Raw genomic sequence first — 19,467 nt, forward strand, 5'->3', positions numbered from 1 at the left:
AAAAACATTTTTTTTTTTATATATAATTGTGTTCATTATAACAATGATACTAAGCAATGACACGTATTTATTAAACTGTAGCACATACCTAATATTGAACTTGTATATATTACAACCCAATTATAATACTGATATGATTCCTGAATTTCATTACAATTTAAGTCAATTTATTTTTGCCATAATAAATACTTAGATAACGAGATACCCATGATATGCTGAATGCTGAATCCTTATATTATAATGCAAGTAAAATAAAAATTGTGAAATACCTACATACGTATAATATCTATTATACTTGAAGTTGAGATTACTTTAAAAATAATACCGTTGTTCGCCAGACGGGGATCTTACCACGCAGTTAGCCCCGAAGACTTAATTACAATTGATTCGAGAGAATTACAAATGGGATTAAAACACAAATAAACAAATTAATAATAACAATAATGTCCTTCTGATTATTATTCTATTTACAATTGGAATACTTGGACTAATTCACACATATCAACAAAATGAATAATTATATTTACAATCGATGATATACATACAGCACTAATTTTAGAGTCGACAACCGTTTCCTCCTCTTCACTATATTTTCCGACAATTTCCTTGTGGAGGACTGGAGGAACCTTGCCTCTGGACAACTTTCCTTTAACTAACGCTCCAGCGCAACACGGTCGACGCACGACTGCCGAAACAACGTAACCGTCAGGATTTCTACTTGAAAGAAACCGAAATATCGATTGACGGAGTTATGAAGAAAGAAAATCTTTTCTTTCATTAATTGGGAAAATTCCCGAAGCTTCAAAGATCGACGAAGGTATAATTTATAAAAACATAATAATTATATTAATTGTGGATTAAAGTCGGCGTTCGTTGATAACAATAACAACCACACTGAAAACAGCGACCGTGATAACAGCAACAATCAACCCGCACGATGGGGCCCACGGAGGGAGACTTGTACGAATGAATATCAGCACTGCCAATTGCGGCGCAACGATGCTGTCTGGCGCGAACAACCGTATAATAAAGAAGTTATCATTAAGTTTATTATAAGAACACGTAAACACTATGATTTTTTAAAACATATATTATAATAAAACACATTATATTTAAAATATATACTTAGGTACTCTACAAAAATTATTTTTATAAGTGTTTTTGAATACTAAAAGTAACCTAATTGCCAACATTTTGATTTTGGTCAATTAAATTCTATAATATTTCTCATATTAAAATATTACTATCCATCTCCATCCCTGGAAATCCTCCAAGAAGACTCAAGCGACAATAGCCTCGATATCTTATAAATTAAAATCATTAATCATAAAATCATAAATAAATTGTAAATTCACGCCGAAGTGCCTTCGCTGGTTGGTTCTTCCCTTAAAATATTCAAGCTCATTATTAATTATAATTTTTTTAAAAAAAACCATAATTTATGCTTATTGTACTTTTTTTTATGTACAGATTGTATAATTTCTAGATTAAAAATAAATAAAAAAAAAAAATTAATAAATTAAAGTCTTAACTTCATTGTATCAATTATGATGCATCACCACAATCGCAACCGGGTACAAGGCATTGACTTTTTTTAAATAACTGTAAAGCGTATATTATTATAAGTAATTATGGTTTTGAGTGAGAAATATTGATATTTCATTATTATGCTACTTACTTGTACGCTGTGTAAAAGTTTTTATTCTTATTAAAATAAGGTTGCATTTTGTCTTAAAATGTCAATTGTACTCCTCGCAAAAGTTTGAATGTGTTTGCTATCTGTTATCACAAAAGTCATTATAAAGTACAATCACAGAACAATTCTGTGGTACAATCTTGGTTATTTTAAGGGCATGGGCCCACATTAAGCGAACTTTAAGAGGGTGCTAAAACCTTTCACTTATTTTAGAGGGAGAGTTACATTAAATATGAAAAATATGTACTGCTACATATAAATAATATAATATCACGTTGTAACTTGCAATAATTTGTATCACAGTATTATTATAAGTAAATAATATCGTCTTTATAGTTGATGCTATAAATATATTTTGTATATTTTGTATTTTTAATATTTCAATGAAGTTTCAATAAATTATTACAATATACAATGCTTCTCAGACCTCCGTGCATCAAAAGTCACAGTCACCGAGACCATTTTGAAATATTCATATGAAAATTCAGTTATATTGTATACATTTATTCGTAAAGGTTTTGATCGTAACTAAAATATAATTTAGTGATATGATAACGCAGTAATATGGAAAAAAATAGATTTAATATAAAAAAATTATAATTTTTAATAAATAAAAAAAATGAATAGCTTTTTTAAAACTTAATAAACAAGTATTGCAGAATTTTACAAAAAAAATCTGACACTAAACATATTGAATTAAATTTGTAAATTTAATTGTTAGACTAACAATATTTTTGGTGTTAAAATGTTTATTTAAGTCAGTAAAGTAGATACTTTTATTTTAATTTTTTTCATTAAAATATCAATATTTTGGAATAAATTACTTTGAAATTGTAACGGTGTAGCCTTCACCACATAAAACGGTCCTTTTCAGGACCACTTATCACAATACAGCATATAAAAAACAATACTATCGGAGGGATTTAGCGGTGAACTTAAAATCTTTAGATTCATCGCACATCCCCAGAAGTATGGAAATGGATAGGGGAGATAATGACGAAGACAACAAAACCCACACATATCTACACCTTCTTCAATCAACACTATCATCGTCAACATCGAAATAATTGTCAACATACAACAACGAACGACAAGCACAGTGTTGGCTACTTATTTACACTCCGGACCCAAGCTGCGAAGACACTCGTTAGACAAAGCGGTAACCAACGAACACCGTGCTGCTGCCTGTGAACTAGACCCAAGCATCAAAGACACTCGAGGGACGAGGCAGTGGCCAACGCAGGCAACATCATTACATGATAATTCACTTGTACGTACAGTCGACCTACCATCGCTCCTGATAAAAAAGGTTCTTTTCAGAACTATCAGTTCAGTTCCATCCCAGTGAGCCTACTCAGGTTTTCACTACGAGTGCACAGAACTTGACACGACTTATACGAGACTTTGGTAGAGTGTGTGTACTCGTAACTCGCGTCCCATTAACATTGAATAATAATTGTCAATTCCTAAATTGTATACTTTTTTTTTATTACGCCTCTACTGGCCTGACACCGTCCGTTGCAATTTGCTTGTTCAAGCCCACTGCACGGTCCGGAAATAACTTATTCCACATTTCATTTACTGTCATAACGTTAGATTTGAACTAATAAATGGATATGTTTATAAGATAACGAAATTCATTTTAATGATTCATGATCTCGGGCTGTCGAAAAATGACGGACCGTATCAAAATATACACAGTAATTTTTTTTCAAAACATTTTTTTTTTTTTGGGGAGGGGAATTTTCTGACCTAAGAATATTTTTTAAATTACCTAGGTACTCATAATCTATTCATAATATTCATAATTTTCGGTATACGAGCTAGTATCAAATTTTCAATTTTATTTGTTAGGTCCTTCTATTACATCTGTACAATAAAATATGATTACTTACATAAATATTTTTTTTTTCTAACTTATAACTAGTTTGGTAATTGGTTCCACAAACGAAGAGTACTGGTATAGTTTTCACGTGTATGTCTGCAACGTATACAATTAGTCTATATATTATTTGAAACGCCAAATTTCATAGATCGTCAAAAACTGAAAAAGTATGTTTTCACATGAGCTATGTCAGTCAAACTGACAACGATGATTAGAATTAATAATTTAAGAATCTGACATAATTTTTCAACTCATAATAAGCATTCGTAAATGGTCGTAAACAAATAGAAACATAGTTTTTTAATAATACTTTATTTCATTTTGAATATTATTATTATGGCAAAATCTTTTAATGGCAGAATTGCGATGTACGTTACCCCAGAACCCCCCCAGATTTTTTTTTATATTGTAATTCTTATTGTGAATTTATAGTGTTGCCGTCACAACAATATAAGTAGTAAGTTATCGCTGGTCACGGAGGAACAGCTGGTTTCGCAAATATATCATTATTGTCATGATTGTATTGTTTTGTTTTCGTCATAATTATTATTGAATGGGTATTGTGAATTATATAACATGTAGATAAATCCAACTTGTATCGCTCGCTACCGTCATGTGAATTATATAATATTTAGATAATCACCACTATCGTGTGCCGCCGCACCGGCTACGGGAATTTATTTAATACAGCCACCGTGACATTTTTTCTCGTATAAAACGTTATAATAATGTATCACATTCTTTTTAGTGTTAAATATTGTTTTTTTTTTTAATTTTATTATCGCAAGCACCAGAAAGGCATATTATTATTATATTAATTGTAACTTGTATGCGCCTAATTTATATCCCCGTATCTTGTTGTGTGTTTTTATTGTATTTTCAGGGAGCGGCTGGCCAGCAGAGCCCCGACTCCTTTTGAGTTATTTTATAACTATATTTTTGTTATACAAATTTAGTTTTCGTGCCATAAGGGCCGTAGGTATATTATTTTATACTATACATTTTCTTTGCTTAGCTGTAATAGCTGAGTGTTTAATATTATATACCTGTATTCTGTTGGGCCAGAAGGGCTGCCATTTATATAATATTAAAGCTATAGAAGTATACAGCTCAAATGGCTGCGCATAATATTATTTATTATTATATTCTGTTATGCCATAAGGTCTATATATATATATATATATAATATATACAGGGTGATTTTTTTATCATGAACCACTCATTATTTCAAAAAGTATCTGTTTTTGAAAATTTTTTTTACAAAGTTTCATGTTGTTAAAAAACAACGTTTTTATTAAAAAATTATATTTTGATCCTTATAATTTTTTAAGTTTTTTACTTTTTTGAATGACAACCTAGAGTTTTAATTTCATATTCCAAAGCAGAATATTTTTCTAAGTATTTTGATACGTAAAAATCGAATTTTGGACGAGTAGTTTATGAGTTATAAGTATTTTAAGTTTAGACAAGCGGAGTAGTGGACAAACATTTTTAGGGGTAACCCCGTACCACTCCACTACGCCAATCTAAACTTTAAATACTTATAACTCATAAACTACTCGTACAAAATTCGATTTTTACGTATCAAAATACTTAGAAAAATATTCTGCTTTGGAATATGAAATTAAAACTCTAGGTTGTCATTCAAAAAAGTAAAAAACTTAAAAAATTATAAGGATAAAAAATATTTTCAAAAACATTGATATTTTTTGAAATTATGAGTGGTTCATGATAAAAAAATCACCCTTTATATATATACCTATATATATATATATTAATTTATTATTTTATTCTGTTTGGTCATAATGGCCGCATACTATTTTTATATTTACAATTAATTATTGCAAACTTGCACAATATTATATTATATAATATTTTGTATATCATGATTTTGCTGCTGCGAATTTTCAAATATTTGTACCATTTATTATTTAGATCTTGTACTATACAGCAGCCCATTTTTACCAGCAATCGTGTTACCATCTTTTATTATTATATAATGTATACACACCCACACTCACAACATTCTTACACAATTACACATAATTCACAACATACAGACGACATTAATTGCTAGGTGATCTCGACCACTACTGTTCAAGCTATCATACCACTAAACACCCAGCTAGTCCTCCATTTTTTAAGACCTAGGTGTCAATAGCGTGAAAAGAAAATAGGTGTCCGGGCGTGCGTATTATTATTGTTCGCTCCCGACCCTCACATATTACATATAGTTACCATGGGCTAGTAACTAGTAAGACCTATAAAGAAATATATACCTATTCAGCATCTAAAAGGATAAAAAAAAGGTTTGATAGTAATAAGAATAATAATACAGTTTAACAATGTGGAATTCATATATTACTCCAATAAACTATTTTCCCAAATTTGAGAACCTATAAATATCTATATATTACAAAACACTCAAATAACACAAATCAATAATCATAAGAATATTGTTAACGATCAATGAATATAAATTGCACATATAATATCGTCGTAAAAATGAATAACTATATTTCAACAAATTTTTGTCTATACTCGAAATTAAATTAAATGGAAAAAGCTAACAAATCAATAAACTGAAATATTTAATTTTATAAATTTTATAAATAGGTTTATTATTAGATTATAATATTTTAACGTGGATAACTGCCGTTTAATTTTTGTGAAACAATACTCACGCTAAACTAACTAACCATGCAGTAATTTATGACGAAGATACATTAACAATATACATACATGTATATTGTATATATATTTATATAGACAAAAAGAGGAGTTTCCTGCCGTTAGTAATTAAGATCGTGGATAAATATAAATATTTTTTACATTTAATGTTCAAATACAAATACAACAGTTTCTAAGAAATCAAAGTCAAGTAATTAGTGTGCATTAAGACAATTGTATTATAAATGCGTGTGGCTATATTATAATGTAGGTATACGTTCGAGTTTTAAAAAAAATAATAATATCGTGTTATACGCATGAGTAGTGATTTGATATGGAACGTTATTAAACTTCTACTCGTATAATCAAAATCAAGTTTTTAATTAAGTTGAGTTTGAAATAGTGGCAACGATTATTCTTGTTATTTATTTTTAATCCTGATACATTATTAATTGCTATTTTTATGGTGTGAGTAATTATTATTCAAGTTTATTATAAGTTTCGTTTAACAACAAAAACTTAGGTATCTATACAGAGATTATGACTTTGTGTTAATATTTATATCTTTTATTTGTATTTTATTACATTATAAATATTATTACAAAGATTAGCAAACATTTGTAGTACGAAAATTTACGAAAATTCAGATCTTTCAGTATATTTATTATAATTCATACATTACCGGTAGGTTTAAGAAAATTCATGATATTTGAATGCGTTTTCGTAAATTTATATTAAATAAAACACGTATCTCATGTTACCTACATACATTATTTTTTTAAGGTAAAAATATTGTTATTGTGTATTAGTTCTATATCAATGTTTAGTATAGTTAGTACAATCGCACTCATTCAGTTGTTTTATAATGCAAATTTTATATATTTATTTACTTCCATAGAATTGCGTAGGATAAAAGATAATTTTTACGCTTATATTTACATAATATATATTTTTTTATCCAATCGTAAGGCATAAATGATTTTATTAATTAGCTACAACTACTAAACTATTCCTCGTACGTTAATCTACGGCCAACTATTCGATGTATACCTACTTCGCTGCTCTAAATATTGTATTATATTAATTGTATTTGTGAAATATTATTATTAAGTAGTATTCACCATTTTCCAAAACAAACAATGTTAAGACGTATACATATACGCATAGGCGATTGTTTTATGTCGAAATGATGTAAATTACATTAGATGCGTATTGTTTTTTGATTTAAGTATTATGACTATAATACATAAATTTTATTAAACTTGTATAGTAATGTAAATCCGAATCAACTTTAAATGTGCATTATACGATCAATAATTGTATTAAACATTATTAATTGGTTTATGTTGATTGCGAGCTAAACATATATAGCTTATACAAATGTACAAGTTAATAATCTATTACACTTGCACTTAAGAAGTTGCAGCTGTATGCGATTTTTAATCGATAATACACCTAAAATAAATACAATAATAAATTGACGAGTCTTATATGCTACTCATTGATCAAATTACGTTAAATTATGTAATATAATAAAATGTCTAAGGGTCCACTGTAGTAACAACAATAGTTTATAATCATGATTTACGGATTCTTTAAAAATTTCAGAAATTATTGAGAATTATTAATTTTTTGTAAAAACCGCGAGTAACTTCGTCTGAAACTCTATTGTAATATTTGCAGTGACATATACCAACTACGCAATAATTTGAAAATAAAGCTGCACATAATTGGTAAACCGATAATAATTTTTGATAAGACTATACCGTCTATACCATCAACATTACAATCCAATCTTTAAACAAACATAATAATATTATAGTATTATTGTGATAAGTATATTTACGATGGTGATATTTAAATAACAATCATGTAATGAGTTAATAATTTAATATATTTATTTTACATGTTTGACTACTTCTTTTTAAAATTCAAGATCCGTAATTTATTTTAGTTGAATTTAATAACATTTAAGTTTAAGTCAGTGAATAAAATTAAAAAAACAAATATGAAATAAAATATTTTTATATCTTAGCCAAACCAAATAATCTCACAAGATTTCAAATATTTATTTAGGTATTAATTAATAATACAATGATTGATGTATATTTTGCTATACATACAAAAATCTAACAAAATCAAACCAAGTGATCAATAAAATATTTTTCATTTTTTTGTCACACAAATTAGATGGAAAATGACATTGGAGATGCAATGTTAGTTATAAAAAAAAATAAATTATTTAAGAAAAACTTAAATTAAAAAGTAACGCAAACTAAAATGAATGATGACATTTACAAATTATAGCAGAATCTACATATCAGTAATATATTACCTTTAAAATAATACATTGGATAAGATTTTTTTTTGTTTTAAATACTTTCTAAAAATTAGCACCCATTAAAAAATTATTAGATTCTAACATACCTAATAATTAATTAAATGACAAAATTTATTAGACAAAATATAAAAAAAAAAACCGATGAATATAATTATATTTTACTATAAAATGTGTATTTTACTTTTATGTTAGTAAAAATAATGATTCGATTTTCAATTTCAATGTCTTTTCGATTGAGGAAGTAAATTTAATTGGTACGTTCAATATAGGTAGGTAGGTACTTTTTATAAGCGTCGATAAAAACTAAAAAGAAAAAGAAAGAAAAAACAAAAATGTTTACGCGAAGTCAGTTTTTGACATATTTTATGTAGATATTTTGTGTAAAAAAATAACAACTAATCCATTAAGTCATCTACCAATGATCATAATATTATACACTAAAGAGTTTTGATTAATTTTGAGCAGATTCTTTTTGCATGTATAAGATAATTTTGATTTTTGTAATTATTTTTTAATGTTATTAATATATATTTTTCCCTGGTCAACCAAATCAGAAGTTATTATATATAAGTTTAAGTTACCTTATCTAACTTTTTATTTTACATTTGAAATAACAACTGGCTTTTATTAATTGTTAGTTTAAATAATTATCGTTTGAAGTTAGAGTTTCGAAATCATCATTTAAATCATATAATTTTGGAAATTATTTTAACTCATCTTATGAAATGTATACGGATTATAATTTTTTTTTCTCTTAACAATAATAAAACAATTTTCATTTAGTTATATTTTAATTTAAAATTTTAATACATTTCGATATTCTAACAAAGATAAAAGATTTTAGTTGTTTTGTGTAATTCAATATAATATTATTCGTGGATGCTTATTATATTTTATAGGTAAACACATAACACTTTCTAATGAAATTTTTCCAGTAAAATATTATTTAACCTTCTGTATTACCAATGAATAATAGTGACATAAATTACTTTGATAACAGTTATGTCATTTATTTAAACATATTTAATAATAATATTATAGGCTGACTTACCATCTTCGCTCAGAATCGGTTTTCGTATACACTATACAATGATTTTATACCGTCAAATTTCACACATTTATGTCAATGACTCTTCTGGACACTTTCTGTATAGCAGAGTGTTACTCATCTACCCACTTTTGAATAAAAGTTCACCAAAAGTTTTACATAATTATTCTTAAACCGGAAGTTTGATTAAGTGCATTACTGAGTGAATTGTTTGATGTTTTTTTTTTTTTATTATTATTATTATTAAATTAGGTAAGTAAAAAAATATTAAAACACTTGAAGTGATTCATTTTATTAGAACATACATTTTTTTATGTTCTGTTTGGACAATTTTGTAGGTATCCACATATTATATTATTTTGACGAAAATTCAAGTAAAGCATACAATATTAGTAGATAGAGAATAACTTTTATTTAGAAAAATACACAGATTACTGATTTTCTAACAGGTTTTCTGTATAGTGAAACAATATAACTAACAGATAGTCTATTATTGATAGATAGCACATACTGATATTTACGAATCTCAAACCATGATTGTACTTGTTTTAATAATTCTATGTTTATAATATTACTATCAAATGTGATTTAATTATATGTTTGTTAAATTATTGATTGCATTAAAATTATTTTATCATGCTCAATAATCAATAAGCGGATTTTAATAATGCAATATAAAAAAAATATATTTTAAAATTGTGTAAAATCGGATAAAGTTTATCTACCCAATACAGTGAAACCTCGGTATCTCGAAGTCGTAAGGGACCAAAAAAAAAAAAATACATATCGAAACTTCGAGTTAGCGAGGGAATTTAAAAATACAATTTGAAATAAAAATGTTTAATTATTAGCAAAACTGTGTGTATATAATATAAAATATATTTATACATTACATACATATATATTATGTATTCGTATTCGTCATTTAGGTAAGTATACAGTATTCTCTATGAAGATGGAAAATCTGTCATTTTTGTTTAATATTAGAAGTATTTTCAATAAAGCTATCTAAAATATTAAGTGCAGAAAAAATGTAGTCAGGAACTCCTGACTGTTGTTGGACGTATCTTCGAAGTTCATGTATATAGTTTTCAGCTTGGGCACCACGTATGAAAGGTTTAACAACAGTAATTTCTTCCTCATCAATTGCTTCATCGGCAGAATCTGTCTCTGGCTCACTGAGAATAATAGATATTTTAAAAATGTCTACATCGGTTAAACTTTCTGATGTGCTCAAAGTAAAATCAATAGCCAAAAATTCTCGATATGAAATATTGATATCGGAGTGTTTATCTAATCTGTCATATATTCGAATTTGTGAATCATATAATAGGCGTTGGGTACCAGACAATGACTTCGACTTATAGAAATATTCAACATGGAAATTCGATATACCGAAATAACTTAATACGTAAGTGGTAAGTCTAATATTGATTGATTGGGACTGAAAAATAATTCGACATACAGAAACTTCGATATAGCGGAGTTCGAGATACCTAGGTTTCACTTTACCCAATAACCATAAGTTCATACTTATTATATCAAGTATTAACTAAGGAAATAAATATTTGAATACTTTAATAAAGTTGAAATGTTTTTCTTTTAATGGCTTAATGGCTTTTAAAATATAAAAATAAATATTTTTATTTTGAAATAACTGTTTACAATTTGTTGAATATAAAGTTAAATTAATTTGAAACTAAGGTCATCGCAATAATTAAATCACGATAATTTTAACAGGAAATGCAGCCGCAGGGCTTAAATCAAAAAAAAATATTACCGTTTATCGTTATATGGATATTAACCGTTATGATCGATTAGTGAATCTTAAGTGAAGCTAGAGCGCCAGTGGTCACGCAGTTGACTATTACTCACATAGCTATCCGTGTGATTCATAAAAACTAAAAAGTACAAAATAAAAATTGTGTGGTTATATATCCGATTGTGTCATCCAGTGTCCAACTAGGTCCCACTCCAGGAGCGCACATGTCTCCTCTTTGAGAAGGGGAGTAGTATCATTATTCATTATACATTATCATTATATAATGATGTATTGTATATTTGTATATACTATATACATACATAAATAGATCTTATGATCTCTCTACTATCCATTTGAGATAATCATTAACAAAAAACTTGAGGACATCTCAATGAACACAGAAACAAAATATATTAAGCTTGTTTGATTTTGGTTATTTGAAACTTTTACACTAATCAACTTAAAAATGCATACAAAATAATATATAATATAAATTTATATAACTAATATAGGCAGGTATTAGGTAAACAGCATTTAGGTACTAATGTACAACGAGAAAATAAAAATTAGGAAATTAAATTTTTTAACAAATTGTAATTTTATATTTTTATTGTAAAATTCAATCAATACTATACCAGAGTGATTGAAAAAATTTAAATAATCATTTACTCTAATTTATTTTTAGTTATGGTTTCTTATATTGTTTTGGTAATTTTCATAACTGAATCACTTAACCATTCGTTTGTGTGTGACAACAATACATTTCACATATTGTAAAATAATGAATTATTGTTAATTTACTACTTAATACTTGCTATGGTGTTTTATGATATAATAATATATAAATATGTACTCGTATTATACATTTTATACCGTAGACTGTAAAGTCGTCGGTTATGTTAGATTAAGATGCAGTCCGATGGTGTTGAACGTGTTTGTTACTATTTACTTAGACATATAATTTATAAAAAATTTCTACTCTTATAAGAAAGCCTAAATATAATTGATAATGCGTATTATTTATTTAAAATATTTATTATTTATCGCTATTTTAAACTTCCATACAATACAAATTTAAATAATTTTGATTAGTACCTAATGGCTAATATTAAAGTCAATATATTATTATAGTCCTATCAAGCAATAGTTTTACAAATATAACTTAATTCTAATTATAATCTACAGATAATTTTTAATATTTTCGTAATTTCCTTTGTTGTCTGACATGTTTGTTATGATTTAACTATTTTAACTTAAATCGTTAATCGTTTTTTGTTACGTTATTCGATATTAATTTTAATCGTTTATCGTTACTGTTCCGTTATCCGTTATTCATTTCAATCGTTTGTCGTTTACCGATATGTTATCCGTTATCAATTTCAATCGTTTTTTGAATCGTTTAGCGTTATTCTCGTAACGTTATAAAAACATTTTGAAGCCCTGGGCGAGGTACATATTTATTATCATAATATGCACTAGTGACTTAGTACTGCAGGGAATATACACATTTTAGCGAATGCCAGAAATCACTGGCATCTGCCGATAAGGTCATTCATGGTTTCACGTAAATCAAAAGACGTCTTGCTTTTTACTGAAGTCCACGATTTCTCATAAGATGGTTTATCCACAAACGTTGTGGATGATTTAAAATCCGATTTCAATTATATTTAACATAACATTCTGTCATTCTGCCAACACGAATCCACTATATCTAACATTTCACACTCAGTGATTGAAATTTGAAGATAGCAGGCTAATGGAGTTCTTCTATATTTTATTAAATATTTTGATAGCACCACTACTATAGTTATTTTAATTGAACCGGAGAGACAGTATTTCTTAAATATTTTCATTTTTTTTTTTTTTTTTTTTTTAGTTCCGAAATTTTAACGCATAAAATATTCAAATTAAATCGATGGTTATTACACAACTTATTATTTGTATGAAACTTTTTAACAACTAACCAATAAAATAGAAATGTAACTTTTAATTATAAAAATTAATTTACAATTATAAATTTAAATTATTTTGAATGTGAATATACATAGGATAATTATTGAAGTGAATTATCACTATTTAATCATTCATTTATTTTTAAATATCGACACCTAGGTTTAAGAATTTTTACGATGTGGTGAAATGAAAATATTTTGTTGTGGGGCACACATAACTATTTTAAATATAAGTTCTTCGAACAAACATTTATTCATTTATGCACAATCAATATGAACAACAGGCCATTTGTTTTTCCATTAAAAATCATGATTATTTATGAAGAAATGACCAAGCAATAATGATTACTAAGTTAATGCGTTCTGTGGTTTTTGTTTATTTTCCACCAACTACGTCAGCCACCGGATGTGTGTTATGAGGTTTTTGTAGTATGACGTCAATAGTTTATGTTGAAAAACAAAACAAAGTTTACTACCACTTTAAATGTTATGGTTTGTTTTTTAATCCTCTGTGTTTTCAACCTTTCAATGTCCAAAAACCTAAGCACATTATATTTTTATCTACATTATAAAAAAAAAAAAAATAATAATTTTAAGAAATACCTTTTTTTAGTTATATAATATTATCTATTTAATATCGTTTCATAGTTTTGGGTGTGTATTTCCAACATCAAAATAAATTATATATCTTGGATTTATTTTTAAAATTATTTCATAACGATATTTTGACATCGTATAGGTGCGTATTATTTGTTTTGAACACAATGAACATTTTCATCGTTGTCAATCATGTTATACAATGTCATCTGGTTTAGACGTGCAATGTACGCATGTGAATGTGTTTCGTTTGCAAAACCTCTCACTATGAAAACAACAAAAGCACACCATTTACCCTACAAACACAGACACACAGTATTAAACTTTATCTCCCTTAAACGTCTATTTGAGATTATACGAAGACAATACAATTGGCTTCACATGTTTGATGTCCAAATTAATAGTGATGTGTACATTGCAGCATTTAACTGTGTAAACTTAATGTTTCACATATCATTTGTAATATCCGTATCTTCTTGTTGAAACAAGTGGTGCTCAAAGGTTTTCCATGAACCAGTTCAGTTATAGTTATAGGGCCCCTGAATTTATAATTTATAAATTTATATATATTATACTTATACTTTCATTCAATTATCTAAAGATCCAAAAGGGTAGACATGCATTTTTAGTATCTATTCCACAAGTGGTCATTGTCATGCCTCACGAAGATTATTAAACACTTAATAAGTTTTATTTGTTCTATATTTTAGTCACTTCAATTAGACCACCCAAATGGAGTTCAATTTTAATATATCTATTGTATATCATACGGTCATCTATAATAGCGAATAACCATACTTTCACCAGGGCCTGGACACTGATAAAAATTAACACGGTAAAGATACCCAATACTCAAAAACGTGGCGGCCATCTTTCCGTTGGCTAAACAGTGTAACCATATCAGAAAAACAAAATGTTAAATACAATGTTTTTACAAAAATGTATAGATCCAACTCTAGTTTTATTCAAATTAATTACTAATTACTTAAAATTCTTAATTTTAAAATTAGCAACTGCATAAGATTAGTATAAATCAAATATATGATTTAATAGGTATTCATATTAAATACATATTGGAAAAAAATACACGTTTATTAAATAAAATATATATTTTATTTATTAGAAGCTAAAATGTAGTTTTGAAATTTATAGATCACGATTGTTTTAAGGCAAGCTTGAATAGTAGAAGTATATTAAGATTATGGTTTAAAAATAAGAAAATAGATTGAGAAGGAAAAAGATAAAAAGAGTATGTTATTATATAATGCTTCTAATGCACAGTATTATTCAAAAAAGTACAGACGACAGATCACAACAGAACATGTTCTGCATGTTTTAACTGCAGTTAAAAAGCAGTACACACTAAAAAACGTGTAACAAATGCTTTTGCTAAGATTTTTAATAATCTTAATATAAATGTTTTGAATTAAATCATGAATTATGATTCCAGTTTTTTTTAACTGATAACACTAAATTGATAAAATAGCCAACGAGAACATGGCCGCCACGTTTTTGTTTATATTGAAAGTGTCCCTTCTGATTTAGTCTATTCTGTGCTCTCACTAAAATTCCATAGGTATACTTGTATATATAGGTATCTTCTACAGTTTAGTATCACTGTGTTTGTATTATATCTACTGAAAATTCTGTCTATTTGCCGACTTTATCACCGGTTGACAAAGCTTATCTGATGAATTCATTTTTTTTACATATACATATATATATATATATAATATATATATATATCACTGTCTTGGTATCTCCTACTGCGTCGCCTCGAAATTCCATCGTAAAGCTTACCACTGCACCACCACAACTGACAGTTCGTAAAGAATTAGGGCATCGAAGTGATAGTCCAGCTAATCCGTGTAACCTTATATATGTATGTACCTATGTACATATATACAAAGAGGAATCTTGTCACAGTGGGAAAAATAAGTGGTAGGTTTCAAAATAACTTTTGTAAGCCATTTGCTTGGAAATGAGTGGTGTGACAAAGTGTGTCATTTTCAAGAACTATCAAAATGTTTATCCAACAACTGACAGGGCGTAAACATGAGTAATTATTACTCGTATATCGTGTATTGCCTATCATTGGATATTGATATGGCAAAACCATAGACAAAACGTTAAATCCACAAGGACGTAAATAATAAATATTAATGTATAATATATAATAAAATATTTAACAAAATTATCCAAATGAACAGATATATTATATTTCCTATTCAATTTACTTTTTTTTTTTTTTAATAACTTCCTATATATTGAGTTTTAACAGGCATAATACTAGTTTATAATTTTTGATGAATAAATTTTAAATATTTAATAAATATTAATAAATTAGTTAATATTTATATTTAACTTATCTATTCCTAATCACGTAAAATTTTAGTATTATAAAAATACTGTAAGCAACATCAAGATTTTTTTTAAACACAAATGTTTACTCAGAAAATTAGATTAGCTATTTTTTAATTATCTTTAATTAGATTTTACTTTATTGTTAAAATTGTCTAATGTGTATTGCAATATTAAGGTTTCAGTGTTAGTACCCATTTTAAAATAAGGTTTTTATATTTTTAAGCCTTTATGACAGAATAGAAGTGTACCCATTTAATTTTTGATTGATTGTATAATGATTTATAATTTTTCAGTGTAGGTGTTTTCATAATTTATCGATATTTTTCTTCACGTTTAGGGAAAATAATCCAGAAACCAAATATTTATTTTTTGAATCTATTTCAAAATGATTTGAAAAAAACATTCTCATCCATTTAATCATAATCTCAGTGAAGTTTTTGTAGCTATAATAATGGACAATAGACGTACTAATAACATAATAATTACAGGCTACAATAACTATAAATTAGTATAGTAAAACATATGGAAATGCGTAACTGTATAGTGAAGATGATTATTGTAATTTTAAACCGAATTGAACTTCATTAAAAAAAAATGCTATAATGAGTTCTTATTATACATTATTTCACCTTAATGAGAATTTGTTAAACCATTGTTTTAAAAGTTTTGTTAATTCTTATTAAATTATGAACCGATATGATGACACAATATGCTGGGTTGAAGTTTATATTATTATTTTTAATAGCACTTTATAATACAGTCTTATGTTACAAAATTTAATTAAAAATTTAAATACAACGAAAGTGAAGGAAATACGTATGAATGAAGATAATGCTTCGAGCATTTTTTAGCCACTCCAACTTCCCAAAACCTTCTCCTCCATGTTACTTCTGTTGTTCTATCTATCATTGTAACAAGACATTAATAAGATAAGGGGTTTTTTTTCATAATAAAACTTGATAAAAAAAAAAAAAAAAAAAAAAAAAAACAAACAAACAAGAATAATATAAAGTGAATTAAAACCCAGAATTATATAATTCGATGCTTGATGAGAGATGACAATATTTGTAATTGGATATAGTTTACATCCATGAGTGTCTATTAGGTAGGTACATTTTAAACGGTAAATTATAATTGGTAATAAGTAACACGTTTTTACTATAACTTTTGTATTTTATTATTTCAATCAATGTTTAAATATTTGAAAGCTCTTAACTCTAAAATTGATTTAACTGATTTATTCGTAGTGTCATAAAAATATATTTTTTACAAATAAAAAAGTTTTTTTAGTAAGTTAGAAATTAATCCTCAAAATAAATTACTAGAGTAGCATTAATAATATTTTTATGAATACACATTAAATATGTTAGGTCAGGATGCATACATTTACTTCAATGGTTTTCAGAAGTCAAACCAATTCAGTGTTATTTTTAGGGTTCCATGGAATATTTTGATCTATCTAATTTAATAAAGATGGTAATGATTAAAAACAATCATTAGCATAACAAGCTATACTCTCATTCGATGATCATATTTGAAATGGTTTTACTTATCATGAGAACAAATTAAAATAAAAATCATTTATGGGAAAAAAAAATATAAAAATATTTTATTTTGTAAACATAAAATTAAAACTTTAAATCAGTTAAGTGTGCTATAATGCTAAATCATTTTAATGTAACGAATATAAATATCTTGATTTTTGATTTGAACATGAAATCGTTAAAATATTTTACACTTTTACACGTCTAATGAAAAAAAATAAATACACAAAATATTCTTTTATTTTAACCAACTGCTAGCTGTCGCTCATGTCCATAATCATTATCGTATATGTATGTAATATAATTATTTTATTTTGTATAACGATAATATAAGGTTATGTGTTCTATGAGTAGAAATTACGGTTTTTCTGTCATTTTTTTTTTTTGTTTTTCTAGATTTTTTTGAAAACTGTTGGAAAATGTTTACTTTTGACCTCTTGGCCTCTATTATACACCAAGGATATTCACTTTTACATCAGAAACCACCCCAAAGTTTGAAATTTAAGTATTATTTCGACTAGTTATGCTATACAGACACACACAAAAAAAAGACACACATCATTGTAAAATCAATACATTCATCACTCCATTCAGAATCTAAAAAATTAACTGTGTAGGTGCAGAGTGTGCAGTTTGAATGTATTTATATCTAAAAAATGATATTTATTTTTAAACCAGAGTTATTAATGTTGGCCATTCAAGCAATAATTCAAATACGCATTGGTTAATAACACATGTTGTGAGAATTATTTATTCCCTAGCTAAATAAATTATAATCATAAAAATAAATATTTTAAAATTGTTTTATTACAATAATAATATTATTTTAATGCTTACTCTATTATTTGAGATAAATGATTACTAAAAAGGCTAACATAAAAACAGTATTTATTATAAAATATGAATTATAATTTTAATATGCACAGTCTATCGTGAAAGCATACGTTGCTATAAAATTAAAATATATTTAAACAATGATAATTATTATAATAGCTGTTGTTGATATTATAACTAACGACACCTTTCAAAAAAAAAATGCACACGTAAATCCAGCGTCTGCTGATCTTAGTACAGAATGAAACGCCAGTCGAGCATGATTGTAACAGCTTTCGTGACGAGCGAACCAAATGATTAACAATAGATTCCCTCCCAGTTCTGGTTATAGATCTCTCACAAAACAATTTATTATGTATTTTCTTCTTCTTTATTGCAATAATGTGATAATAATAATCTGAGTAGGTAATGCATTATTTGCTTTATTTTCTGGATATATTATGTAGGTACCTACCTAAACCTGTTATTATACGTATATGGTGGATAATATTATTCGTCCATGATGAGACCAGCAAACTCAATATTGTTAAATATTATCTAATATCGATTTATTAGTATTTTTTTTCATAATTCTTAAGTGCTGAACAATTCAATTTTTTTGTATGTCATATTGATACATTTAATTCATTGTAATTAAACATAAACAAGTTGTTGTGCACTTTCTTAATCACTGCGATCACTTTTTTTTCTCGTTTATGTTCTTGATGACAGATCTACAGCTTGGAGCTTTGTCTAAATCTTCCTCTGATTTTAACGTATAGGTGAATGATAACA

Source organism: Diuraphis noxia, unplaced genomic scaffold (genome assembly GCF_037042655.1).
Source record: "Diuraphis noxia isolate RWA-SAM2 unplaced genomic scaffold, SU_Dnox_SAM2 contig0001, whole genome shotgun sequence".
In the NCBI taxonomy this organism is placed as follows: domain Eukaryota; kingdom Metazoa; phylum Arthropoda; class Insecta; order Hemiptera; family Aphididae; genus Diuraphis; species Diuraphis noxia.